Below are 26,612 nucleotides of genomic sequence, written 5' to 3' on the forward strand. Positions count from 1 at the left end.
CAATCTGAGCGGTGAAGCGCTGTCCAGATGTTGGTGCCTGCTGTGACTCTCCACTGGAAAGAGAAGTGGGAAGCTGGGATCCGAGCCAAGACTGGGACAGAAAGTAGGTAAGGGGGATCCTGAAGCCCTGGGTTGGCAGGGGACTGCTCTGCAACTTTGCCCGAGGGACTCCTGACACCCACTGCTGTTGCTAGGCAGGCTTCCCCACCTGGCTTTTAGTCGGAAGGAGAAGTCAGAAGTGGTTGCTGTTGCCATAGCAGTGAGACTGGCTTTCATCAGAATTTCCTTCCTGGGAGAATCAGTACAAGGAGCTGCCACTAAATAAGTCAGGGAATTGGATTTTTTTTTTCTCCTCCCATGAGATTACATGAAAAGTGGCCTCAGCCAGGGCAAATGACCTCCCGGCTCCCTCCAGATGCTGACAGGTTCCCTGACTCCCCACCATAGGTGCTTAACGCCCCCAGCATGTTGTTTGACCCTAGGGGGCACCCGGGGGGCTTAGTGTCCCCTCCCCAGCCCCAGGCTGCTTTCTCTGTTCAGGCTACAGGCACAACGGCCCCTCCAGCCCTTCCCTTTGGTGTCGCTCCCTCTCATTCCCCCAACTCTAGCCACCTGGATCCTTTCCAGCCCCTCCTATTATGCCCACCTCCCTCCCTCCACAGGACCTTTGCACAGGCTCACCTCTGCCTGATTGTCCCTCCCTTTCCTCCTTATCCTATTATTTCTTCCTTCAGGTCACTTCCTCGCGGAAGTCTTCCTTGACCACTCTCATCATAGCTCTCGTCCTTGGCGCCCTTCCTTCAGAGCAGTGAGCGCAACAGGGATTTTGCACTGCACAGGTGTGCACGCACACACTCATGCACAAACGAGCACACACACGCATGCACATGCACACATACACATGCACACATATACTGAATCTAAGCTCTATGAGGCCAAGATCTGCTTCTGGTTTTTTCTTTTTTTAAAATTTTATTGAGATATAATTCACATACCATAAAATTGTGCCATTTTAAAGTATACAATTCAGTGGCTTTCAGTGTATTCATAAAGTTGTGCAGCCATCACCACTCTCTGATTCCTGAATATTTTCATCACCCTAAAAAGAGACCCCGAAACCCATTATCAGTCACCCCCATTCCCCCTTGCCACTAGCCACTGGCAACCACTAATCCACTTTCTATCTTTCTGGATTTGCCTATTCTGGACATTTTGTATAAGTGGAATCATACAATAGGTGATCCTTTGTGACTGGTATCCTTCGCCTAGCATAATGTTTTCAAGGGCCATCCGTGTTGTACCAGGTATCAATACTTCATTCCTTCTTATGGCTTAATAATATTCCATTGTATGGATATAATACTTCTTAAATTTTTATTTTGGTTTATTAATTTATTTTATTTATTTTGTTTTGTTTTGTTTTGTTTTGAGACAGGGGTCACTCTGTGGTCCAGGCTGGAGTGCAGTGGCGTGATCACTGCTCACTGCAGCCTCAATCTCCTGGGCTCAAGCAATCCCCATGCCTCAGCCTCCCAAGTAGCTGGGACTACAGGTGGGCACCACCACACCCAGCTAATTTTTAAATTTTTTGTAGAGACAGTATCTCCCTGTATTGCCCAGGCTGGTTTTAAATTCCCGGGCTCAAAGGGTCCTCCCACCTCACCCTCCCAAAGTGCTGGGATTACAGGTGTGAGCCACTGCACCCAACTTGTGTTGCAATTTTTTATCCATTCATCAGATGATGGACATTGGGTTGTTCCACTTTTTGGCTGCCATGAATAATGCTGCTATGAGCATTTGCGTACAAGCTTTGTGTTAACTTTGTTTTCACTTCTCAGGTGTATATACCTAGGAGTAGAAATGCAGGGCTGCATAACTCTGTGTCCAACCGTTTGAAGAACTAGCCCATTCTCCACAGCAGTCGCACCATTTTACATTTTCACCAGCAATGCATGAGAGTTCCAGTTTCTCTGCATCATCATCAACACTTGTTGTTATCTGCCTTTTTATTAGAGCCACCCTAGTGGGTGTGAAGTATGTCACGCTTTTGATTTGCATTTCCCAAATGACTATTTTGAGCATATTTTTATGTGCTTTTTAGCCACTTGTATACCTTCTTTGGAGAAATTCTATTCAAATCCTTTTTCCATTTTTAGTTGGGTTATTTCTCTATTTACTGGTGAATTGCAAAAGTTCTTTATATATCCTGGATTTTGGACACTTGTTAGGTGTATGATTTGCAAACACTGTCTCACATTGTAGGGGTTGACTTCTCACTTTTTTTTTTTAACCTCAACAACTTTATCTGTACAAATTTTCACTTTCTTGATAGTACCCTTTGATATACTAATGTTTTTCAAAAAAAAGAAAAGAAAAGAGAAAGAAAGCTTTTTATTTTGTGTATTTATTTATTTTTTGAGACAGAGTCTCTCTCTGTCACCCAGGCTGGAGTGCAGTGGTGCAATCTCGGCTCACCGCGAGCTCCACTTCCCGACTTCATGCCATTCTCCTGCCTCAGCCTCCCGAGTAGCTGGGACTACAGGCGCCCGCCACCACGCCCCGCTCATTTTTTATATTTTTAGTAGAGACGAGGTTTCACCGTAGCCAGGATGGTCTTGATCTCCTGACTCGTGATCTGCCCGCCTCAGCCTCTGAAAGTGCTGGGACTACAGGCATGAGCCACCGCACCCGGCCAAGCTTTTTATTTTTATGGCTGCGTGCAGTGACTCACGTCTGTAATTCCAAAGCTTTGGGAGGCCGAGGTGGGCAGATTGCTTGAGCTCAGGAGCTCAAGACCAGCGTAGGCAACATGGCGAGACCCCGTCTCTACCAAAAATCCAAAAAGTAGCCAGGTTTGGTGGTGCGTGCCTGTGGTCCCAGCCACTCTACAGGCTGAGGTGGGAGGATCGCTTGAGCCTAGAAGGTGGAGGTTGCAGTGAGCCGGGATTGTGGCACTGCACTCCAGCCTGGATGACAGAATGAGACCTTGTCTCAAAAAAAAAAAAAAGAAAAAAGAAACTGTTACCTAATTCAAAGTAATACAGATTTATACCTATGGTTCCTCCCAAGGATCTTATAGTTTTAGCTCTTACATTTAGGTTTTTGACCCATTTTCAGTTAATTTTTTATATGGTGCGAGGAAGGAGTGCACTTTTATTATTTTGCATGTGAGTATCCAGTTGTCCCAGCACCCTTTGTTGAAAAAACTATGCTTTCTCCATTGAATGGTCTTGGCATCCTTGTTGAAAATCAATTGACAATAGGTATATGGATTTGGTTTGGGACTAGTCTGTTCTATTTATCTATATGTCTGTCCTTATGCTAGTACCACACTGTTTTGATAACTGTAACTTTGTCATTGTAAGTTTTGAAATCAGGAAGTGTGAGTCCTCAAACTTTGTTCTTTTTCAAGATTATTTTGTTATTTGAACTCCATATTTTTTTTTCTTTTTTTTTTTTGAGACAGAGTCTCGCTCTGTTGCCCAGACTTGAGTGCAGTGGCTCAATCTCGGCTCACTGCAACCTCCGCCTCCTCAGTTCAAGCGATTCTCCTACCTCAGCCTCCTGAGTAGCTAAGACTACAGACATGCATCACCACGCCTGGCTAATGTTTTGTATTTTTCATAGAGGTGAGATTTCACCATGTTAGCGAGGCTGGTCTCGAACTCCTGACCTCAAGCAATCCGCCCCCCCTCAGCCTCCCAAAGTGCTGGGATTACAGGCATGAACCCATGCCCAGCCAAGATTCCACATATTTCCATATGAATTTTAAGGCCAACTTACACATTCCTGGGAAAAAAAAAAAATGGTAGTTTGGAATTTTGATAGAGTGCATTGAATCTGTAGACCAGTTTGGGGAGTGTTACCATTTTAACAATATCAAGGCTCCCAATCCATAAATTTGGGTCTTCTTTAATTTCTTCAATAATGTTTTGTTTTCAGCGTACAGATCTTGCACTTCCTTGGTTAAATTTACGTTGGCTGGGAGTGGTGGCTCACGCCTGTAATCCTAGCACTTTGGGAGGCCAAGGCGGGTGGATCACGAGGTCAGGAGATCGAGACCATCCTGGCTAACACGGTGAAACCCTGTCTCTATGCAAAAAATTAGCTGGGCGTGGTGGCAGGCGCCTGTAGTCCCGGCTACTCGGGAGACTGAGGCAGGAGAATGGCGTGAACCCGGGAGGCGGAGCTTGCAGTGAGCCAAGATCGCGCCATTGCACTCCAGCCTGGGAGACACAGCGAGACTCTGTCTCAAAAAAAAAAAAAAAAAAATTATGCTAAACATTTTCTTCCTTTTGATGTTATTGTAAATGAAATTGTTTTGTTGATTTTATATTTAGATTGTTCATTGCTAATGTGTAGAAGTTCAAGTGATTTTTGTATGTTGATCTTGGACTCTGCAGCCTTGCTGATCTAAATTAGTAGCTCTAGTAGTTTTTTGGGGATTCTTTAGGTTATTCTACATATAAGATCATATCATCTGCAATTAGCAAATAGTTTTACTTCTTCTTTTCCAATGTGGATGCCTTTGATTACTTTTTCTTGCCTAATTGTCCTGGCTAGAACCTCCAGCACAGTGTTGAATAGAAGTGATGAGAGCGGACACCCTTGTCTTGTTCCTGATCTTAGGGGAAAGCTCTCAGTCTTTTACCATTATGTATGATGTCAGCTGTGGCTTTTCTGTAGATGCCCTGCACCAAGTTGAGGAAGTTCCCTTCTCTTTCTATTTTATTGTTTCTGTCAAGACAGGGGCTATGTCTGCTTTTGCCTTTGTCCACTGCTTTGTCTCCACTGTCTAGTGTTATGACTGACATCCGATAAATACTTATTGGTTGAACAAATCACATGAGAATGAAGAGCACTCACAACAGCTGATGGAGCCCAGCCTCCCCAGGCCCTTCCTTCAGGATTCTAAATGTCCATGTCCCTAACTTCAAGGTTGGACCCTTTCTCCTTACTCAACCCTGTCAACCTTTCCCTGGCCTGACACACAGACGTGGGTTCTATTAGAAATGATCTCCATTTCAGATGAGGAAACAGGCTCAGCTGTGTTGAGTGACCTACTGTTAGGTTTGGTGCAAAAGCAATTGCGTTTTCTGCCATTGGAAGTAATGGCAAGCCGGGAGTGGGGGCTGACGCCTGTAATCCCAGCACTTTGGGAGGCCAAGGCGGGTGGATCCCCTGAGATCAGGAGTCGAGACCAGCCTGGCCAACATGGCGAAATCCCGTCTCTACTAAAAATATAAAAATTAGCTGGGCATGGTGGTGGGCACCTATAATCCCAGCTGCTCGGGAGGCTGAGGCAGGAGAATTGCCTGAACCCAGGAGATGGAGGTTGCAGTGAGCTAACATGGTGCCACTGCACTTCAACCTGGGCGACAAAGTGAGACTCCATCTCAAAAAAAAAAAAGAAATGGCAAAAACCACAATTACTTTTGCACCAAACCTAATATCTGTGTGGCCTGTGGGTATGGCTGGCTTCTCAGGTTGCAGTTCTTGTACCTGCTGGCTTGGGAGAAGGAGGGCGCTAAGCCCTAAGAGATATATTACTAAGACATAATGCTTTTTTGCAAAGCATCATTCTACCCTGAATTTGGTGGGCAAGAACTAAGAAGGAGGCTCTATTTCAGAGTAGAATGCTGGATGATGCTGGATCAGCCATTGTGAGTCCTCTTCATTCTTATCTCTTTTTTTTTGTTTGTTTTTTAATAAGATGGGGTCATGCGTGGCCCAACAGTATCTCACTGCAGCCTCGACCTCCTGGGCTCAAGGGATCCTCCCACCTCAGCCTCCTGAGTAGCTGGGAGCGCCACCACACCTGGCTAACTTTGTTTTTTTTTTTCTTTTAAGAGACAGGGTCTCACTCTGTCACCTAGACTGGAGGGGAGTGATGTGATCACAGCTCACTGCAGCCTTGACCTCTTAGGCTCAAGTGGTCTTCCCACCTCAGCCTCCAGAGTAGCTGGGACTACAGGCACACACCACTATGTCTGGCTACTTTTTAAAAATTTTTTGTAGAGAAAGGGGTCTCACTGTATTGCCCAGGCTGGTCTCAAACTCCTGGGCTCAAGCCGTGCTGCATCAGCTTCCTAAAATATTGGGATTACAGGCGTGAGCCATCATGGCTGGCTATACATATTCTTTTAGGATAAAACAGAGTTCCAGGAGACTCCCTTTTTGCGGGAGGCTCCCTGGAGGTGGACTCTGCTGTTGGGGTTCTCAACTGGGAGAGGGCTGGAGGCTGCACTCTGCTGGGATGCTGGTTGTTTTTTTGTTTTGTTTTGTTTTGTTTTGCTGGAGACGGAGTTTCGCTCTTGTTACCCAGGCTGGAATGCAAAGGCACGATCTCGGCTCACTGCAACCTCCGTCTCCCAGGTTCAAGCGATTCTCGTGCCTCAGCCTCCCAAGTAGCTGGGACTACAGGTGCCCACCACAACACCCAGCTAATTTTTGTGTTGTTAGTAGAGACCGGGTTTCACCATGTTGGTCAGGCTTGTCACGATCTCCTGACTTCAGGTGATCCACCTGCCTCGGCCTCCCAAAGTGCTGGAATTACAGGTGTGAGCCACTGCTCCAGGCCTGGGCTGCTTTTCTTGGCCCAGTCTTGGCCCAGTGGGATGGTCTTCCTGTTAAAGCCACAGAGGGCATCTTCCCTGTGAGGGGAGAGCTTGATGGCTCCCAAGATGTCAGTTACCCCACTGGATCCACTCCCACCCCCGGGAGGTGAGAAGGATGGGAGTTATATTACCCATTTTACAGGTGAGGAAACTGAGGCCCTGGAACATCAAGTGTGATTTGCCCAAGGCCTCAGTATCATAACTGGCAGAGTCCAACAGCATGTTATATACCCACCCCAGAGTGTGGCACGGAACAGGAAGAGCCAGAGTTCCTGAAGGTCAGGAGGTTTGTGTAACGCCTCTGCTGTAGACAAGGGCTGACCGCTCTCAAAGGTGGGGGCAGCTTCAAGGGAGCATTTTGAGGGAGCCTTGTGGCCTAGCAAACTGTGCACTTACATCAGAGGTTTCCAGCCCCCGCCCCCCTCCCGCCACTGTGTTGGGGCCACACAGACCTTGGATTAATTGCAGGGTCCTGTGAACTTTGGTGTCTTTGTGTCTGGGATACCCACCCCCAAGGGGTGCTGTGAAGGCAGGTGGGCTTCCCTGCTTGATAGGATAGCAAAGGCCTGTGGGTAGGACTTCTGCATTTTCTCTTATTAGCAAGGAAGAAAGGTTTCTGGAAAGAATGAAAGAAACCTTCACGAAAGGAAGCCGGGAACGAGAAAGCTGCAGCAGAGGCAGAGCTCCTTCAGAACACAAGTTTCCGTAAGTGGGGGGTGGAAGAAAGAATTGGACTCAGAGGAGACAAAAGAATGGCATTGGTTGGGTGCTGCTTCTGTACCAGGCATTATGCTTTGCGTCCTTTAATGTCACAGTGACTCTGAGGTTTTATTCTTTTCCTTTTTATAGATGAGGAAACGGGCTTAGGGAGATTTAAACACTTGCCAGAGGTCACACGGCTAGTAAATGATGGAGTGGGGTTTGAACAGAACACATCTCAGCCATCCTCGGTGGCATGAGCGGATCCATTGGGAGGGTTTCCAGTTCCAGTAGTGCAGGGCATCAGGCCACAGCGGTGATGCTTTGGGGGCCCAGTGGCCATCTGGACCAGGAGACCTAGTGGGGAAACCTGGGGTGGTGGCACACGGGCTCTAGAGCCTGCAGATCTGTGTTCCTTCCTCTACCGCTTCCTGACTGTGTAACCTGGGATCTGTTACTTCACCTCTCTGGGCCTCAGTATCCATGTGTGTAAAATGACAATTCCCCAAGGGTTGAGAGGAGCACATGATGTGGACATCAAGCAGCGTGTACAGGGCGGGCTCAGTGCATGTCCGCAGAAGGGGGGAAGCTTCATTTTCAGTCCTTGCCCTCTTCCTTGGGCTTGTGTAATTTGGCACTTGAAGTTTATCTGTGTCACCATAGACTTGGCACAGCTCGCAGCCAGGGCAGGGGCTGTTCCTCTTTGCACCCAGGGTCAGTGCCCATGAATGCTTCATGGGCAAAGGAGAACAAGAGTGGGGCAGGGGGGTCAGGCAGCTGCTGAGCTGCTTGGGGATGAGTGGGGGAAAATACCACCTGACCTCAAAGCGACTTGCACATTAGGACAACTGTGATCCCTTCTCCTTTAGTACATGAGTCCTCTGTGTGAGCAACCCAGGCGCACAGTCTGCAGTACAGGGAACAATCGTGGTAGCTAACACTTCTACGGCTATGAACCAGGCAGTGTTCTGAACATTTGACACATATTCCCTACTTAAGCCTCAGAACATCCGCTTGAAATAAGTACTGTTGTCATCATCCCCATTTTACAGATGGCTAGTACATGACAGAGCCGGTATTTGAAATTAAAGAACAGAGAGGTTAAGTGACTTACTGAAGGTCACACAGTTAGTAAGTGTTAAAGATAGGATTCAAACCCAGATAGTTTGGCTCCTAGGCCACACACTTTTAACCTCTACGGTGTACAGCTTCTTGGGGAACAAGCAGCAAGAATCTGACCTTGGTATGAAACCAAGTATTTAAAAATTATCCTAATAATGGCACATGTGGGCACAGCACTTTACAGTTTAGAAAGCATATACAGGCCGGGCGCGGTGGCTCAAGCCTATAATCCCAGCACTTTGGGAGGCCGAGACGGGTGGATCACGAGGTCAGGAGATCGAGACCATCCTGCCTAACACGGTGAAACCCCGTCTCTACTAAAAAATACAAAAAACTAGCCGGGCGTGGTGGCAGGCGCCTGTAGTCCCAGCTACTCGGGAGGCTGAGGCAGGAGAATGGCATAAACCTGGGAGGCGGAGCTTGCAGTGAGCTGAGATCCGGCCACTGCACTCCAGCCTGGGCGACTGAGCAAGACTCCGTCTCACAAAAAAAAAAAAAAAAAAAAAAAAAAAGCATATACAGCTGGGTGCAGTGGCTCACACCTGTAATCCCAGCACTCTGGGAGTCTGAGGTGGGCGGATCTCTTGAGATCAGGAGTTCAAGATCAGCCTGGCCAACATGGCGAAACCCCATCTCTACAAAAATACGAAAATTAGCTGAGCGTGGCGGTGCATGCCTGTAGTCCCAGCTACCCAGGAGGCTGAGGTAGGAGGATCTCGTGAGGCTCAGAGGCTGGGGCTGCAGTGAGGGGAGATCAGGCCACTGCACTCCAGCCTGAGCAACAGAGTGAGACCCTGTGTCAGAAAAATAACAATAGGCCAGGCGCAGTGGCTCAAGCCCATAATCCCTGCACTTTGGAAGGCTCAGATGGGCAAATCACTTGAGCACAAGACTTTGAGACCAACCTGAGAAACATGGTGAAACCCCGTCTCCACCAAAAATACAAAAAATTAGCCAGGTGTAGTGGTGTGCACCTGTGGTCCTAGCTCCTCAGGAGGCTGAGGCGGGAGGATCGCTTGAGCCCAGGAGGCAGAGGTTGCAGTGAGCCGAGATCACGCCACTGCACTCCAGCTTGGGCTACACAGTGAGACCCTGTCTCAAAAAACTAAATACATAAAATAAATAAAAATTTTAAAAATGAAATAAAAATAAAAACCACATACTACTATATAACTTGCTTTCATGGTTGTGATTTACTCGATTCTCTAACTTCTCTATGAAGAAGATAGGACTTTATTGGCTCCTTTTTGAAAATGTTTATTTCTCATTTAAACCAGAGTTTATTTATTTTTTATTTATTTATTTATTTTTGAGACGGAGTTTTGCTCTCATTGCCCAGGCTGGAGTGCAGTGGCACGATCTCGGCTCACTGCAACCTCCCCATCCCGGGTTCAAGTGATTCTCCTGCCTCAGCCTCCCAAGTAGCTGGGATTACAGGCGCAGACCACCACGCCCAGCTAATTTTTGTATTTTTAGTAGAGATAGGGTTTAATCATATTGGTCAGGCTGATCTCGAACTCCTGACCTCAGGTGATCCACCCGCCTTGGCCTCCCAAAGTGCTAGGATTAAAGGCATGAGCCACCACACCTGGCCCGGACAAGCATTTTAAACTCTCCAGTTTAGGCCAGGTGAGGCTGAGGAGCCGAGATTGTGACTCTGCACTCCAGCCTAGGCAACACAGCCAGACTCCGTCTCAAAAAACAAACAAACAAAAAATTAGCTGGGTGTGGTGGCGGGTGCCTGTAATCCCCGCAACTTGGGAGGCTGGGGCAGGAGAATCGCATGAACCCGGGAGACAGAGGTTGCAGTGAGTCGAGATCAAGCCATTGTACCCCAGCCCGGGTGAGACTCCGTCTCAAAAAAAAAAAAAAAAAAATTGCTTGTCCAATCCATGATAATTCATTGAGCACTTACATGCAAAGTCATTCATTCACATTACCTCATTGAATCCTCCCACAAATCCAGGAGGTAGATATTATTATTGTTCCTATTTTACAGTTGAGGAAACTGAGGCACCGGGAGGTGACTTTCCCAGATCCTACAACTTGTGAGAGCTGGGACTCACTTCCAGGCCTACCTGAGCCCAGAGCCTGAGCTGATCATTACCGGGCTCTCCAGCAGCCTCAGTCCCGTGCTGGGCGGATGTTACCTCCTGCTTGTTTTCATCCTGGCCTTCCCCCCATCACTTCCATCCCTCTAGCCACTCCTGAAATTCCGAACACTGCCTTAATTAATTCTCTCTACCTAAGTGCCCGCTTCATTAAGGTGCTTTCTGCCATGAGTTTTTGGCTTAATTATGTGGTGTTGTTCATTGTACTTAGTCGGGGAATCTGATTAATCACCATTTTATTTATCCAAATGTTCATTTATCTGCAGCCGGCATCTCCTGGGAGAGCCTTGTTTTTGCTGAGCTTGCCCTGCCTGGATTGTCTTTCCCTTCACCCCTGTCTTAAGTGCTCCTCTTTGGAGGGCACCTTCTTTCCAGGCCTTGGCTGCCCACTCCAGAGTCTGCAGGTGTCCTGGCATCTGGGAGATGGGACTGGGGATGCCTCAGTAGTTCAGACGTGGGAACATGGGCAGAAATAGAGTAAGAATTGACAAGAAGATGGGAGTCCTGGGAGAGTGGGGCCTCAGGCATGGAGGATTCCGGGCCCTGTCCTCAGCTTGCCAAGAAAGGCTTCAGCATCTCCACCTGGTCTCCCACTTCCAGTCCATCCTCCTCCTGTAGCCAGACAGCACTGCACCCAGAGCACCCAGCTTCCATGTCTCTATGCTCAGACCTTCCCTGCCTCCAAGGAACCAACAGAATAAAGCCCAGGGTCCAAGGTCCAGCCTCGTCTCTTCCCTACCCTGCTACCCCTCATTTCATTCATCTAGAGCCACCCCAGGCCTCCAAGCTGTCCATACCCTCTCCATATTATGTGGCCAGCTTGTCCCAGTTTGCCCCGGACTTTTAGAACTTGTCCCTGAAAGTGCTGTGCTCTGAGAAACCCCATGGTCTCAGGAACACTGGGATGGTTGGTCACCCACAGCTCAGGGTCACCCACAGTCTCAGGCAGACTCGTGAGGACATGCTCATTTGTCCCCATCAGTTTTGTCTTTGAATGTCTTTGTTTTCTTATAAAAATATTACTCCTTGGCCGGGCGCAGTGGCTCACGCCTGTAATCCCAGCACTTTGGGGGGCCGAGGCGGGGTGATCACCTGAGGTCAGAAATTCAAGACTAGCCTAGCCAGCAGAGTGAAACCCCATCTCTACTAAAAACACAAAAATTAGCCGGGCGTGGTGGTGGGTGCCTGTAATCCCAGCTACTCTGGAGGCTGAGGCAGGAGAATTGCTTGAACCCGGGAGGTAGAGGTTGCGGTGAGCTGAGATCGCGCCACTGTGCTCCAGCCTGGGCGACAGAGTGAGACTCCGTCTGAAAAAAAAAAAAAAAATTACTCCTCGATGTAAAAACCTTGCAGAAATATATCTGGGTGAATCTCAAAGACCCCCATAATCCCATTCCCTAGAGTTAACAAATTAACAATTTGATGATTCTTTGTTTTGTTGTTATGCACAAAAACAGAGTTGTTCTACTCAAGTGGCTCTGCAGCTCCGTTTCACACGTGGCAGCTTGGCCCTCTTCCCACACTCCATCGTAATGGCTGCATTGTGTTCCATCGTGTAGAGGCACCATCATTGACTGTGACCCCTTCTGAGGGACAGCCACAGTGTTTTCATTATTTTTTATTTATTTTATTTTATTTTTTACTTTCTTGAGATGGAATCTCACTCTGTCACCGGGCTGGAGTGCAGTAGGGCAATCTCGGCTCACTGCAACCTCTGCCTTCCAGGTACAATCGATTCTCCTGCCTCAGCCTCCCAAGTAGCTGGGATTACAGGCAAGTGCCACCACGCCTGGCTAATTTTTGTATTTTTTGTAGAGATGGGGTTTCACCATGTTGGCCAGGCTGGTCTTGAACTCCTGACCTCAGGAGTCCGCCCACCTTGGCTTCCCAAAGTGCGGGGATTACAGGTATGAGCCACCGTCCCCAGCCTTTTTTCTTTTTTCTTTTTTTTTTTTTAGACGGAATCTTGCTCTGTCGCCAGGCTAGAGTGCAGTGGTGTGATCTTGGCTCACTGCAACCTCCGCCTCCCAGGTTCAAGTGATTCTCTTGCCTTAGCCTCCTACGTAGCTGCGACTACAGGCACACACCACCACGCCCAGCTAATTTTTATATTTTTAGTAGAGACGGGGTTTTACCATGTTGGCCAGGATGGTCTCCATCTCTTGACCTCGTGATCCACCCACCTTGGCCTCCCAAAGTGCTGGGATTACAGGGGTGAGCCATTGTGCCCAGCCTGATTTTTTTTTTCTTTTTTTTTTTTTGACGGAGTCTCGCTCTGTTGCCTGGGCTGGAGTGCAGTGCCACAATCTCGGCTCACTGCAAGCTCCGCCTCCCGGGTTCACACCATCCTCCTGCCTCAGCCTCCCAAGTAGCTGGGACTACAGGTGCCCACCACCACACCTGGCTAATTTTTTGTATTTTTAGTAGAGACAGGGTTTCACTGTGTTAGCCAGGATGGTCTCGATCTCCTGACCTCGTGATCTGCCCGCCTCGGCCTCCCAAAGTGCTGGGATTACAGGTGTGAGCCACCCTGCCTGGTCCCTGGCCTGACTTTTTTTTTAAGACTTCCCCTTGGTAGCACCCTGGGCCGCTTGGCCCCAGATTTATGCAAATTAATGTAGATATATGCTAATTAGGCCACTGCCAGGCACTTTGTTCTAATGGAACTGCCAGCTCAGAGGTATACTGGGTTGGATCTGCCCAGAAGGGGCTTGTAGAGAGCCCCTCAGCTGGGGAAGGGGTGGGGATGGGTCAGCGGTCACTGAGATGAGGGGATGGGGTTACCATGGAGACAGAGGCCAGGCCCCTGCTGCTGCCTCCTGACAAGACCAGGGCTGGCCCAATCAGTCGCATACTGGGCCTCCCTAGCAGCTCCAAGCTGTCTCTGAGGGCTAATGATGCAGAAGGTGAGCAGATGCTCCCTGGCTCCCCAGGCCCAGCGGAGGTAGAGGGCTGGGTCGCAGCAGGAGGGCGTGCAGACAGGCAGATGGCAGTCAGGGGATTGGGGGTCCAGGACCTGTCCCGAGGAGGAGGAAGATTACCCCTCCAGGGTGGAAGGCACCTCCAGCAGCGCCATAAGGGGTGAGATTCCCAAATGCTGGGACGTGCAAACAGGCTGGGCAGCCAAATCTCAAAGAGCACCATGGTAAGAAGTGGTAGAAAAGAGGAAGGGCTTAGACCCAGACTGGTTGGAGTCAGCTCTTTTGCGTCCCCTTAGGCAAGCCTTCCACTGCTCTGGGCCTCTGTTTCCTCATTTATAAAAAGGGGTAGGATTAAAAGGTGTGACATGAGCATGAGGTTTATAGACAGTGAATGTTCCATAAAGTATCCTAAGGTAGACCCCTTGAGAGAGGTTGCTGATATTCTGGGAGATTCGGTTTGTTTTGTTTCCTAATGGGACAGATGTGGCTGGTGTCTGCTCTGAGGAGGGAAAGGGCAGGACTGTCATCCCCAGGAGGACAGGAACTGAGTGCACTGCATTCACCATTGTGTTCTCAGGATTTAGCACGCAAGAGGCACTCGAACTCCTGACTTCGTGATCCACCTGCATCAGCCTTCCAAATTGCTGGGATTACAGGCGTGAGCCACCGCGACCGGCCTGGCCAAGATGGCAAAACCCTGTCTCTACTAAAAATACAAAAATTAGCCGGGAGTGGTGGCGGGCACCTGTAATCCCAGCTACTTGGGAGGCTGAGGCAGAGAATTGCTTGAACCAGGGAGGCGAAGGTTGCAGTGAGCTGAGATCGCACCACTGCACTCTAGCCTGGGCGACAGAGCGAGACTCTGTCAAAAAAAGAAAAGACGAATACATGTTATGTACTCAGAATACTGTCTAGATCAAATAGGAGATAAATAAATGTGGCGGGGCGCAGTGGCTCACACCTGTAATCCCAACATCTTGAGAGGCCAAGGCAGGGGAGGATCACTTGAACTCAGGATTTCGAGACCATCCTGGGCAATATAGTGAGACCCTTGTCTCTACAAAAAAATTTTAAAAATAGCTAAGTGTGGGTGGCGGATGCCTATAGTCCCAACTACTCAGGAGGCTGAGGCGGGAAGATCACTTGAGCCCAGGAGGCTGAGGCTACAGTGGGCCCTGATCTTGCCACTGCACTCCAGCATGAACAACAGCGAAACCCTGTCTCAACAACAAAAAAGAGAGAGAGAGAAGGAGACTTCTGGTCCAACTCTGTTGTAAGAAATTCCAGAACTACTATAGAAGTGCATATAGTTAAGATTCAAAGTCTCCCCATCTCCCCACTCCCTAGAAATAACGTCTCATAACTGTTTATTGGGTCTCTCCTTGGCTCTTGGTCCTGCCTTTACAGTCCCACGTGTTTGGTGCCTTTTGGGGGAGGTGTTTACACAAATGGAATCATGTTGCTCTGCAGCTTGCTTTTTTCACCTAACAGTGATGGCCTTGGCCATTTCCCAGTGGGATCCGGGCTGGGATAGAGAGGCAGAAAGGCTGCAAAAGCCCTGGAAGAAAGAGAAGAGAGGGGTGTGTGTGCGTGCGTGTGCGTCTGTGCGCGTGTGTGCGCGTGCATGTGTGCGCGTGTGTATGCATGCGTGTGCGTGCATGTGTGTGCGTGTGTTGGGGGATGAGGGAGGCATCTTCACAGGTCCCTAGGCACAGTGGAAGGGAACCTGTCAGAGAAGCCCCCATCATCAGTTCATCAGCTCCCAGAGGACGGTGGTTTCTCTCTCCAGATGAGCTCTCTGAGGCAGGATCCACACCGTCTTGTTCACTGCCATATGCCTAGGGCCCAGCACATAGTAGGTGCTCAAGAAATATTTGCTCAATGAATTGAGTCCCTACTGGGCCCATCTTCTTTGGCAGGGTCAAAAACCACTTGGTCTCTGTGACTGTTCCTTTTAATCTTATGTTGAGTTGAATCTCATTTCAACTCGTGCTCAGATGGCAGTGTCCCCAGATGGACCCCCGGAGATGGGGAGGTGGGGGCAGAGCTCCGGGAGAGAGAGGAGCCCCTCCCCTCAGGCACATCCCTGCCCCCTCTGCTGTCGGTTTGCTAACCTCCTTAATTAGGGGGTTGGGCCAGCAGATCTCAGGGGTCCTTCCAGCTCTGTTGTCTGCGACTTTCGTCCCACTCCCTCATTTCATGGATGAGGGGTTGAGTCGAGTTTAATTTTGTCAGCTGCCTCAGAAATCCACTGGGAAAAGGGGGGCCTGAGGTTGGGGATGCAACAAAAGCTGTTGCCATATACTCAGCACCAACTGTGTGCCAGACACCCGGCTGGCTGCGAGCTTTATGGGCCCTGTCTGAATCCTCAGGACATTTCACTAATGAGAAAACTGAGGCTCAGAGAGGGGGATAACTTGCCCAAGGTCACACAGTGAGTGGATGAGAACTAGGGCTGGAACTCAGGCCTCCATGTCCTTAAATGGAGAGCTCGTCCCTCAGTGGACTGAAGTCAGTGAGAGAGACAGAACCAGACTGGAACAAAGTTTTCTCTAGAAACTTCAAGGGCCCATCCCTCATCTTTCCCCAGACAGGCTGACTTCTGTGTCTCAGGCCTGTGGTGACATGGCTGGAATTTTGGCCAGGAAAGTAGTTGACTTGCAGAATTGGCTGGCAAGGGTTGGGCACGAGAGACTTCTGATGGGTTCAGTGGCCCTGAGCCTGGGCCCTACCCTACCTTCTCTCCCAGCCAGCTTCCTGGGGCTAGGGTGGGCCCATCTGCATTATTCAGCCCTTATCCCTCACCCCCAACCTCATGTGGGCTCCTGGGGTTGGCGTCTAGACAGACAAGAGCATCCTACTGAGAACAGAGGCAGCCCTGACTCGGGGCTGAAGGTTCCCATGGCAACAGCATCCCCCTTCGGCTGGCAGCTACCTGATAAATAAATAATTAGGGGTGGGGGTGGGGAGCGAAGGGCAGGGGGAGGGGCAGCAGGGAGCCTCGGGGAGGCCCCACTCTGGAGAGCAGAGGGGCCAGTTAGGTTTGAAGTAAGCTGGAGGGCAGGGGGGTTGGCATGGCCAGGTGAGAGAAAGTGGATGGAAAAAAGTGGCCAGATGTGAGAGATTTGGAAGATCCGAGATCCAGGGCTTGAGGACAGGCTGCGGGGAGGGGGGGTGGGGGACGTGGAACAAATGGGGAGCATGAGGGAGACTGAAACCTAAAGTTTAGGTTCCTAGCTCAAGCAGCTGGACACCTCGTGGAGCCCAAAACACTGGACATGGACCAGGTTTGGGCATGTGGAGTTCACAGTGAGCTGTTCACTGAGTCACTGGTTAGAATGCAGCTGGGGGCTGCATGCAAGCAGGTGGTCACCGGAGCTTGGGTGGGCGTGCATTTCCTGGGTAAGTGTGGCATGAAGAAGGCCTGGGATATAGCCCTGGGGCACTCTAATAGTTAGGGGCTTGGCTGCTCTAGAACGGGGTAGTAGCCGAGGAAGGTGGAGAATTTGGTTTTAGCACCTGGAGTGTGCCAAGCACTGCTCTCACCACTGAAAATGTGGCAGTAAAGCACACAAGCAGAAATTCCTGCCTTCACAGAGCTTGCCATCCACTGCAGGAGACGGACCATAACTAAATAGTATATAAATAGTGTGTTTGCCAACGATAAGCACAGGCCAGCGTGATGGCGCGTGCTTGCAGTCCTAGCTACTCAGGGGGCTGAGGTGGGAGGATCGCTTGAGCCAAGGAGTTCAAGGCTGCAGTGAGCCGTGATCATACCACTGCACTCCAGCTGGGTGATGAAGCGAGAATCCCATCTCAAAAAAATAAAAATAGAAAGTAAAAAACCACCGGGGCACAGTGGCTCACACCTGTAATCCCACCACTTTGGGAGGCCAAGGTGGGCAGATCATTTGAGGTCAGGAGGTCAAGACCAGCTTGGCCAACATAGTGAAACCCCATGTCTACTAAAAATATAAAAATTAGCCAGGCTTGGTGGCAGGCACCTGTAATCCCAGCTACTCCGGAGACTGAGGCAGGAAAATCGCTTGAACCCGGGAGGCAGAGGTTGCAGTGAGCCGAGGTCGCGTCACTGCACTCCAGCCTGGGCGACAAAGCTAGACTCCATCTCAGAAAGAAAAAAAAAAAAAGGCCAGGCACGGTGGCTCACACCTGTAATCCCAGCACTTTGGGAGGCCGAGGCGGGCAGATCACGAGGTCAGGAGATCGAGACCATCCTGGCTAACATGATGAAACCCCATCTCTACTAAAAATACAAAAAATTAGCTGGGTGTGGTGGTGGGCACCTGTAGTCCCAACTACTCAGGAAGCTGAGGCAGGAGAATAGCATGAACCCGGGAGGTGGAGCTTGTAGTGAGCTGAGATTGTGCCACTGTACTCCAGCTTGGGTGGCAGAGTGAGACTGTCTCAAAAAAAAAAAAAAAAAAAAAAAAGTAAAAATCCAATCATAAGCACTGTGGAAAAAATTAAGGAAGGAGGGAGGTAGGGAGTTTTGCGAAAAATATAATTTTAAATAATACTGACTTTTCTCGCAGCCCTATGCGGAAGATACTGTAAATCATACCCATTTTGTTGACCAAAAAACAGGCAGAGGTTGGTTAGTGCCATGCCAAGAGTTGTATAATAACCAGAGCACCAGGATTCTGACCTAGGCTTTGCACCTAACCACTAGGTCATCCTGCCTCTGGGACAGTGCCATGGGGCAAAAGCCAGAGAAGAGTGCTGCTGGCAGGAGAGAGGGCAACTGAGGTCAGGTAAGATGAGGACTGAAATTCATCTGCTGAATTTATTATTTATTTATTTTCATGTGCTGAATTTTTTATTTATTTATTTATTTATTTATTTTTAATTTTTGAGACAGAGTCTCACTCTGTCATCCAGGCTGGAGTGCAAGGGTGCGATCTTGGCTCACTGCTACCTCCACCTCCCGGGTTCAAGTGATTCTCCTGCCTCAGCCTCCTGAGTAGCTGGGATTACAGGCTCCCACCACCAAGCCTGGCTAATTGTTGTATTTTTAGTAGAGACAGGGTTTCACCATGTTGGCCAGGCTGGTCTCAAACTCCTGACCTCAAGTGATCCACCCACCTTGGCTTTCCAAAGTGCTGGGATTACAGGCACCCCGCCTTATCTGCTGAATTTAATAACAAGGAGGTCACCAGTGACCTCAGTAAGACCTCTTTCAGTGGCCAAGCAGAAAGTCACTGTGGCAGATTGAGTGGCAGGGAAGGCCGTGGAGACCTTTTAGGTAGTTTTGGATGTGAGAGTGTTGAGATAGATAAGGCTGATGTCAGCTGGAACGTGGTAAGGAGCTTTTTTCTTTTTTTCTTTTTTGAGACAGGTGGGCTATCACAGCTCACTCTAGCCTCAGCCTGCTGGGCTCAAGCGATCCTCCCACCTCAGCCTCTCAAGTAGCTGGGACCACAGATGTGCACCACCATGCCCGGCTGTTTTTTTGTATTTTTTTAATACAGGTGGGGCTTTTGCCATGTTGCCCAGGCTGGTCTCAAACTCCTGAGCTCAAGTAGTCTACCCCCTTGGGCCTCCCAAAGTGCTGGGATTATAGGTGTGAGCTATTATACCCAGACACTATTTTTTTTTAATGAGAGGCTTTGAGCTTGTTTAAGAGCCAGTGAGAAGGATCTGGGGAGAGGGAGAAGCTATGTTTACAAGAGAGAAGGGACTGTGGATGGTGTGGGCTCCTGAGAAGACAAGAGGAGCTGGATCCAGAGTGCAGGTGGCTGGGCTGGGTGCCGTGGCAGGGCAGGGCAGGGCAAGGCAAGGTGGAAGGAAAGAAAAGCCAGGTGCAGTGGCTCATGTCTGTAATCCCAGCACTTTGGGAGGCTGAGGCAGGTGGATTACCTGAGGTCAGGAGTTCAAGACCAGCCTAGCCAACATGGCGAAACCCCGTCTCTACTAAAAAATACAAAAAATTAAGCCGGGCGTGGTGGTGGGTGCCTGTAATTGCAGCTACTGGAAAGGCTGAAGCAGGAGAATAGCTTGAACCCAGGAGGCGGAGGTTGCAAGTTGGCCTAGATCGCACCACTGCACTCCAGCCTGGGCGACAGAGACTCAAAAAAGGAGGAAGGAAGGAATAGAGAGAGAGAGAAAGAAAAGAAGAGAGCTAGGCAGTGCGGTGGCTCACACCTGTAATCCCAGCACTTTGGGAGGCTGAGGTGGGCAGCTCATGAGGTCAGGAGTTCGAGACAAGCCTTGACTAACATGGTGAAACCCCATCTCTACTAAAAATACAAGAGTTAGCCAGGCATGGTGGCAGGGGCTTGGAATCCCAACTACTTGGGAGGCTGAGGCAGGAGAATCGCTTGAACCTGGGAGGCAGGGGTTGTGGTGAGCTGAGATTGCGCCACTGCACCCCAGCCTGGGTGACAGAATGGGACTCTGACTCAAAAAAAAAAGAGAGAGAGAGAGAGAAAAGGAAGGAAAAGGAAAGGAAAGGAAAGGAAAAAAGAAAAGAAAGGAAAGGAAAAGAAAAGAAAAGAAAAGAAAGGAAAAGAAAAAAGAAAGAAAAGAAAGCAGGCCAGGTGCAGGGGCTCAGGCCTATAATCCCAGCACTTTGGGAGGCCGAGGCGGGCAGATCACCTGAGGTCGGGAGTTTGAGACCAGCCTGACCAATGTGGAGAAACCCCGCCTCTACTAAAAGTACAAGAATTAGCAGAGCATGGTGGCATGCACTTGTAATCCCAGCTACTTGGGAGGCTGAGGCAGGAGAATCGCTTGAACCCAGGAGGTGGGGGTTGCAGTGAGCCGAGATTGCGCCATTGCACTCCACCCTGGGTGACGAGCGAAACTCCATGAAAAAAAAAAAGGAAGGAAGGAAGGAAGGAGGGAGGGAGGGAAGTAGGGAGGGAGGGAAGGAAGGGAAGAAAGAAAGAGAAAAAGAAAGAAAGAGAAAAGAAAGAATGAAGGAAAGAAAAAGGGAAGGGAAGGGAAAGAAAAGAAAAAGAGAGCTGGGTCAGGGGAGAACAGAGATCAAAGGCAGAGGGGACTGATGGGCAGGAACGTGGGGCTTCCTCTGTGAGCACTGGCAGGGGAAGACAGGGATGTGAGGCCTGGGTGACACGTTCTCATCTGTCACTCTGGGACTGCAGTCAGGGGGCTCTTTCTGTGTGGCTGGGATGAGATTTGTATTTTAGAAACAGTAACTGAGTGGGGTGGTGGCCAGCCTCCCCCTGGCAGGAGATCAGGGAGAAGTCTGTATCCGCTGCCCCCAGGAACGTTCACCCCAGCTCACTTAGGAGAGGGATTCAAGAAGCTACCTTGGCTTGGCTTGCAGCTGACCAGGTAAAAATCTCTCCAAAGTCAATTTTCCCCCCAGCGCACATGCATTTGCAATTTTTGCAAAGGAGTAGATTGCTGTTGCGTCTGCACAGTTCCTCCCTTCTAAGTAACAAAGACACAGCAAAGCCAGTTATGATTTACAATCACTGCAGCCCTCAGATTAGTGTTTCAGAGCTGATGCAACCAGGTGGGAAAGGTGTTCCTCTTATTTTGTTCCTATTATTATTTGTTAATTAGCTGCATGTAACTGCTACACAAGCAGAAGTTCTGGAATATTTGACTTGGTTTTCTTTCTCTTTTCTTTTTTTTATTTTTTATTATTTTTTTTGGGGGGGGGACCGAATTTCGCACTGTCACCTGGGCTGGAGTGCAAGGGTGCGATCTCGGCTCACTGCAACCTCCACCTCCCAGGTTCAAGTAATTCTTCTGCTTCAGCCTCCTGAGTAGCTGGGACTACAGGCACCTGCCCCCATACCCAGCTAATTTTTGTATTTTTAGTAGAGGCAGAGTTTCACCGTGTTGGCCAGGCTGGTCTCGAACTCCTGACCTTGTAATCCACCCACCTTGGCCTCCCAAAGTGCTAGTATTACAAGTGTGAGCCACCGCGCCGGCCTTGACTTGGTTTTCTAATAAAAAATAATAACTTTAAGATTGTTTATAAGACACTGAATCTAATTTTTTTTTTTTTTTTTTTTTAATAGAGATGGGATCTCACTATGTTGCCAAGGCTGGTCCAGAACTCCTGGCCTCAAGCCATCCTCTGGCCTTGACCTCCCAAAGTGTTGAGATTATAGGTGTGAGTGACTATACCCAGGCTACATCTAAATTTTTAAAAATATATATTTAGGCCAGGCATGGTGGCTCATGCCTGTAATCCCAGCACTTTGGGAGGCCAAGGTGGGTGGATCACATGAGCCCAGAAGAGTACGAGACTAGGCTGGGCAACAGGGCGAGATCCTGTTCTCTACAAAAAATACAAAAATCAACTGGGGCCGGGCGCGGTGGCTCACGCCTGTAATTCCAGCACTTTGGAAGGCCGAGGCGGGCGAATCACGAGGTCAGGAGATAGAGACCATCCTGACTAACACAGTGAAACCCTGCCTGTACTAAAAATACAAAATATTAGCCGGGCGTGGTGGCGGGCGCCTGTAGTCCCAGCTACTGGGGAGGCTGAGGCAGGAGAATGGCCTGAACCCAGGCGGTGGAGCTTGCAGTGAGCCCAGATCGAGCCACTGCACTCCAGCCTGGGTGACAGGGCGAGACTCCGCATCAAAAAAATAAAATAAAATAAAATAAACTAGGTATGGTGGGATGCGCCTGTAGTCCCAGCTACTTGGGAGGCTGAGGCAGGAGAATGGTGTGAACCCAGGAAGCGGAGCTTGCAGTGAGCTGATATCATGCTACTGCACTCCAGCCTGGGCGACAAAGCGAGATTCCATCTCAAAAAAAAAAAAAAGATTTGTTTAATTAAATCTGCACTCACCATTGGAGGAAGAGATGGCCTTTTTCAGGCCTGGGTCATAGCCCTGACTCCCCGGTTTGTACTGATTTCCTGTCTCCCTCCTCTACTAAGTGGGTCCTGAGTTTCAAAGGGGCAGGGACCATAACTTCTTCACTCCTACATCCGGGAGTTAGCACAAAGCCTGACATAGACTAAACGTTCTGTGAATAAATAAGTGATGAACCCTAGCTGGGTGAGGGCATGTCAGATGTCGGATGGATGGATAAATGGGTCTGGCTGGTTGTAGATAAATGAGTGAATGGTTGCTGGGCATGAGGATGAAGGAAGGCCAGAGCCATGCTGAGAGTGGGAAGAACAGCCTCCACTCCATGTCAAGTGAAGAGAGCAGTCCCTGTGGGCCAGTCAGGGAGGCCTTCCTACCAAAAGAGGGAACTGAGCTACACTGTGAAAACTAAGGAGGACTTGGATAAAGGCAAAGGGAGGCCTGGAGCAGTGGCTTATGTCTGTAATCCCAGCATTTTGGGAGGCCAAGGCAGGAAGATCACTTGAGGCCAGGAGTTCAAGACTACCCCAGGCAACATGGTGAGACCCAATCTCTACAAAATATTTTAAAATTACCCAGATGCAGTGGCACCTGCCTGTAGTCCCAGCTACTAAGGAGGCTGAGGCAGGAGGATGCCTTGAGCCCAGGAAATTGAGGTTGCAGTGGGCTGTAATCACCACATTGCACCCCAACCTGGGCAAAAGTGCAAGACTCTTTCTCAAAATAAAATGTAAAATAAAAAATAAGGCAAAGACAAATGAAGGTAGGACTTCAACTGTTGTTACAGCCTCTTGGGGGCAGGAGCTGATGGGAAATACAGGATTGAGCCAGATCCTAGTGGGCCCTCAGTGCCAAACTAAGAAGCTTAGACTGTTAAGCCTTCTATTAATTAGCTGCTATGTATTAAGTCTAATTGTCTGTTAGTTTATGCAATATCTCTATATCCCCACAACAACTTCTCAAGAGAGGGATTATCTTCTCTATTTATAGTTGAAGAAATAGATTCAGAGAGGGAAAGTGACTGGCTCTAAGTCACACAGCAGAGCCGGAATTTGAATCTGAGTTTAAGTGACTACAAATCTGCTACTGCTTTAAAAAACAAAACAAACAAACAAAACAAACTATCCTTCTCTGTTTTCTATCAATAAGGTCACAGAGAACAGAGGGGTTTTGAGTAGGTGCCAGTTTGGGTGGAGATGATATCATATTTTAGGTGGACTTTTTTTTTTTTCCTTCTTTTTGAGACAGAGTCTCACTCTGTCACCCAGGCTGGAGTACAGTGGCGCAAACTCAACTCACTGCAGCCTCTGCCTCCCAGGTTCAAGCAATTCTCCTCCCCTAACCTCCACACCCAGCTAACTTTCGTATTTTCAGTAGAGATGGAGTTTCACCATGTTGGCCAGGCTGGCCTCAAACTCCTGACCTCAAGTGATCCACCCACCTTGGCCTCCCAAAGTGCTGGGATTACAGGCGTGAGTCACTGCGCCCAGCCTTAGGTGGACGTATTTGGCAGGGTGCCTCAGCTGCACCGTGAGCCTGGATAACTCTGTCGCAGCCTCCTCCTCCGTCCTCTGACAGAGATGTTCTCCCTTAGGGCCAGGTAACAGCTGAGTCAAGAACATCGAGCTGGACCCCAGACCACCAAGGCTCCCAAGGCCAGGCAGAGTCAGGGTGGAAAGAGGAAGAGTGGACTGGAGGAAGAGTGGCATAGGAGCAGCAGACAGAGACCATGACCGTGACAGAGGCCCCTGAACAAGCTTGGGGAGTTTCTCCCCCAAGGCCAGCAGATGATGGAAGTCAAGGCTGGAAGGGCCCTTGGAGATTACCTAGTCCAGTGACTTCCATGCATGGAAGAGGAGCCCCAAACCCAGCGGGGAAAGTGGGCTGCCCAAAGTCACCCAGGAGTCAGAGGCAGACTTCCCACCACAATTTACACTTCTTGACTCCCTTACCCATGCCAAGATGGGAAAGGTGGTGCCAAGATAGGACAGGTGGCTGAGAAAGGCCTATTCTGCCACCAACCTGCTGTGTGACCTTGGACAAGTCACTTCCCCTCTCTGAACCTCATCTTCCCTTTCCTCAAAATGAAATAATGATTCCAGCTCTGCCATTCTGCCAAGGAGCATCCAGTGAGAGATGAGCTTTACAATCTGCAGATCCCTGGGAGGGGAGTCACCATCAAGAGGCAGGCTGGTGCCAGGTGGGTAAATGCCAAGGTTGGGCCTGGCACCACCAGGCTTCCCTCACCACCTTGCCCAAGCCTGCAGCTTCCTTGGTCTCTGCCCAAGCCTTGCCATCTGTGTGGTAGCATCAGCTTCACCTCCTCCTGCCTCCCTGCCTGGAAAAAGGCTTCTTATATCTTCTCACTTTATCTGAATCTTCCCTCCCCCTCCCCAGCCAGACCCTCTTCTCTCCTCTTCTGTTGTAGTTAGGACTCTTCGTTGCAAATGACAAAAATCGGCAGGACAAGGAGGGAGAACTAGCTTTAGGCATGGCTGTATTCAGAGGCCTGAAAGATGGCACAGGACATTCCCTTGTGTGTGTTCAGTCTTCCTCCCACACACACTCTCTCTGTACCTTAGCTATGGCTTTGTCCTCAGGCAGGCCATCCACCTGAGGTGGCCAAGGCAGCCACCAACAGCTCCAAGCTCACACCACACCCATTCAGGTATCCTGGCAGGAGAGCAGCTCTTCCCGATTGTTCTAGCAAATATTCAGGGTGATTCTCAGGGGCAGAGCACAAGGTGAGCGCCTATCCCTAAATTTATCATTGTCTTTGATTATTTGGCTAGACTTGGCTCACCTGCCCACCCCAGAAACTAGAAATGAGTCAGCCCCACTCAAGCCATGTGGACAGAATGGTAGGAGGTGGTTCTTTAAAGCAAAATTTGGCTGGGCCTGGTGGCTGACGCCTATAATCCCAGCACTTTAGGAGGCTGAGGTGGGTGGATCATTTGAGGTCAGGAGCTCGAGACCAGCCTGGCCAACATGGTGAAACTCTGCCTCTACTAAAAATACAAAAATTAGCTGAGTATGGGGGCAGGTGCCTGTGGTCCCAGATACTCAGGAGGCTGAGGCAGGAGAATTGCTTGAACCCATGAGGCGGAGGTTGCAGTGAACTGAGATAGCCCCACTGCACTGCAGCCTGGGTGACAGAGCAAGACTCTGTTTAAAAATAATGATAATAAATATTTAGAAATAAAAAATAAACGACCATTTTATTTAGTTCATGATTCTGTGGGTCAGCTGGGAGATTCTTCTGGTCTGGGCTATGTGTCTCTGGTCAGCTAGTGATCCAGGGTGATCTAGCATGGCCTTGCTCACATGGCTGATGGCTGATGGGCTGTCAGCTGGGGTGCCTTCGCTCTCCTCCTCGCGGCCTCTCATCCTCCAGCAGGTCAGCTGGGGCTTGTTCACAAGGTGGTCTTGTTACAAGTGAAGCAAGTGGGCAAGCTCCAAAGCACACCCTTTTTTTTTTTTTTTTTTTTTTTTTTTTTTTTTTTTTGAGACAGGGTCTCACTCTGTCGCCCAGGCTGGAGTGCAGTGACATGATCTTGGCTCACTGCAACCTCTGCCTTCTGGGCTCAAGCAATTCTCTCACCTAAGCCTCCCGAGTAGCTGGGACTACAGGCACGCACCACCACACCTGGCAATGGTTTGTATTTTTTGTCGAAACGGGGTTTCACCATGATGCCCAGACTGGATGCATGCATTTTTCAAGCCTCTTTCAAACACGTTTGCATCATGTTTGACAAAGTCCCTTTAGGCAAAGCGAGTCGCGTGGCCAAGCACAGCATTAGTGTAGAAGGGCACTACGGAAGAGCATGGAAACAGGAAGAGGAGGATTTGAGGCCAATTTTGCAATCTATTCCAACTCCCTCAGGGAAGGGGAGTGGAAAGCATTCTCTTCTCTGTAGCCCATGGATGTCATGGGCCAGGGCAAGCTCCAGATAGGGATCCTTGGAAGAGGTAACTGTGGCTCCAGGACTTCCCTGCCCTCCAAGGCTTGGAGTGACAGTCTGGATTCTGACCCCACTGTCTTCCCCACACGGAATAGATGCAGGAGCTTGAGCTGCTAGAGGGAAGGGCCTCTTGGTGGGGAGGAAGGTGTTCTGCGTCCTGGCTCCTATCACCTTTCAGCCCATCCCAAAGTAATGACCAGGCTTAAGGACCCCCAGCATCGCTTTGGTAGTGAAGGACTGGATGGTTCTGAGACTTACGCCTCATCACCATGGTAACTGGTGCCACCTGCTCCCCAAGGTCAAGCAGGAATCCCTGTCCTTCCCTTTCAGGGGATGACAGTGGCCTCAGCCTGTCTCTTCC

At 49.5% G+C, this 26,612-nt stretch overlaps 1 protein-coding gene across 2 annotated transcripts in view; it reads left to right on the top strand.

Moving 5' to 3' along the window:
• The window catches only part of NKAIN1 (sodium/potassium transporting ATPase interacting 1), a 61,584-nt gene that overhangs the window by 25,852 nt on the left and 9,120 nt on the right, over positions 1–26,612 (top strand). The gene's annotated exons all lie outside the window — the stretch shown is intronic.

Source organism: Chlorocebus sabaeus, chromosome 20, assembly GCF_047675955.1.
Source record: "Chlorocebus sabaeus isolate Y175 chromosome 20, mChlSab1.0.hap1, whole genome shotgun sequence".
NCBI classification, from domain to species: Eukaryota; Metazoa; Chordata; class Mammalia; order Primates; family Cercopithecidae; genus Chlorocebus; species Chlorocebus sabaeus.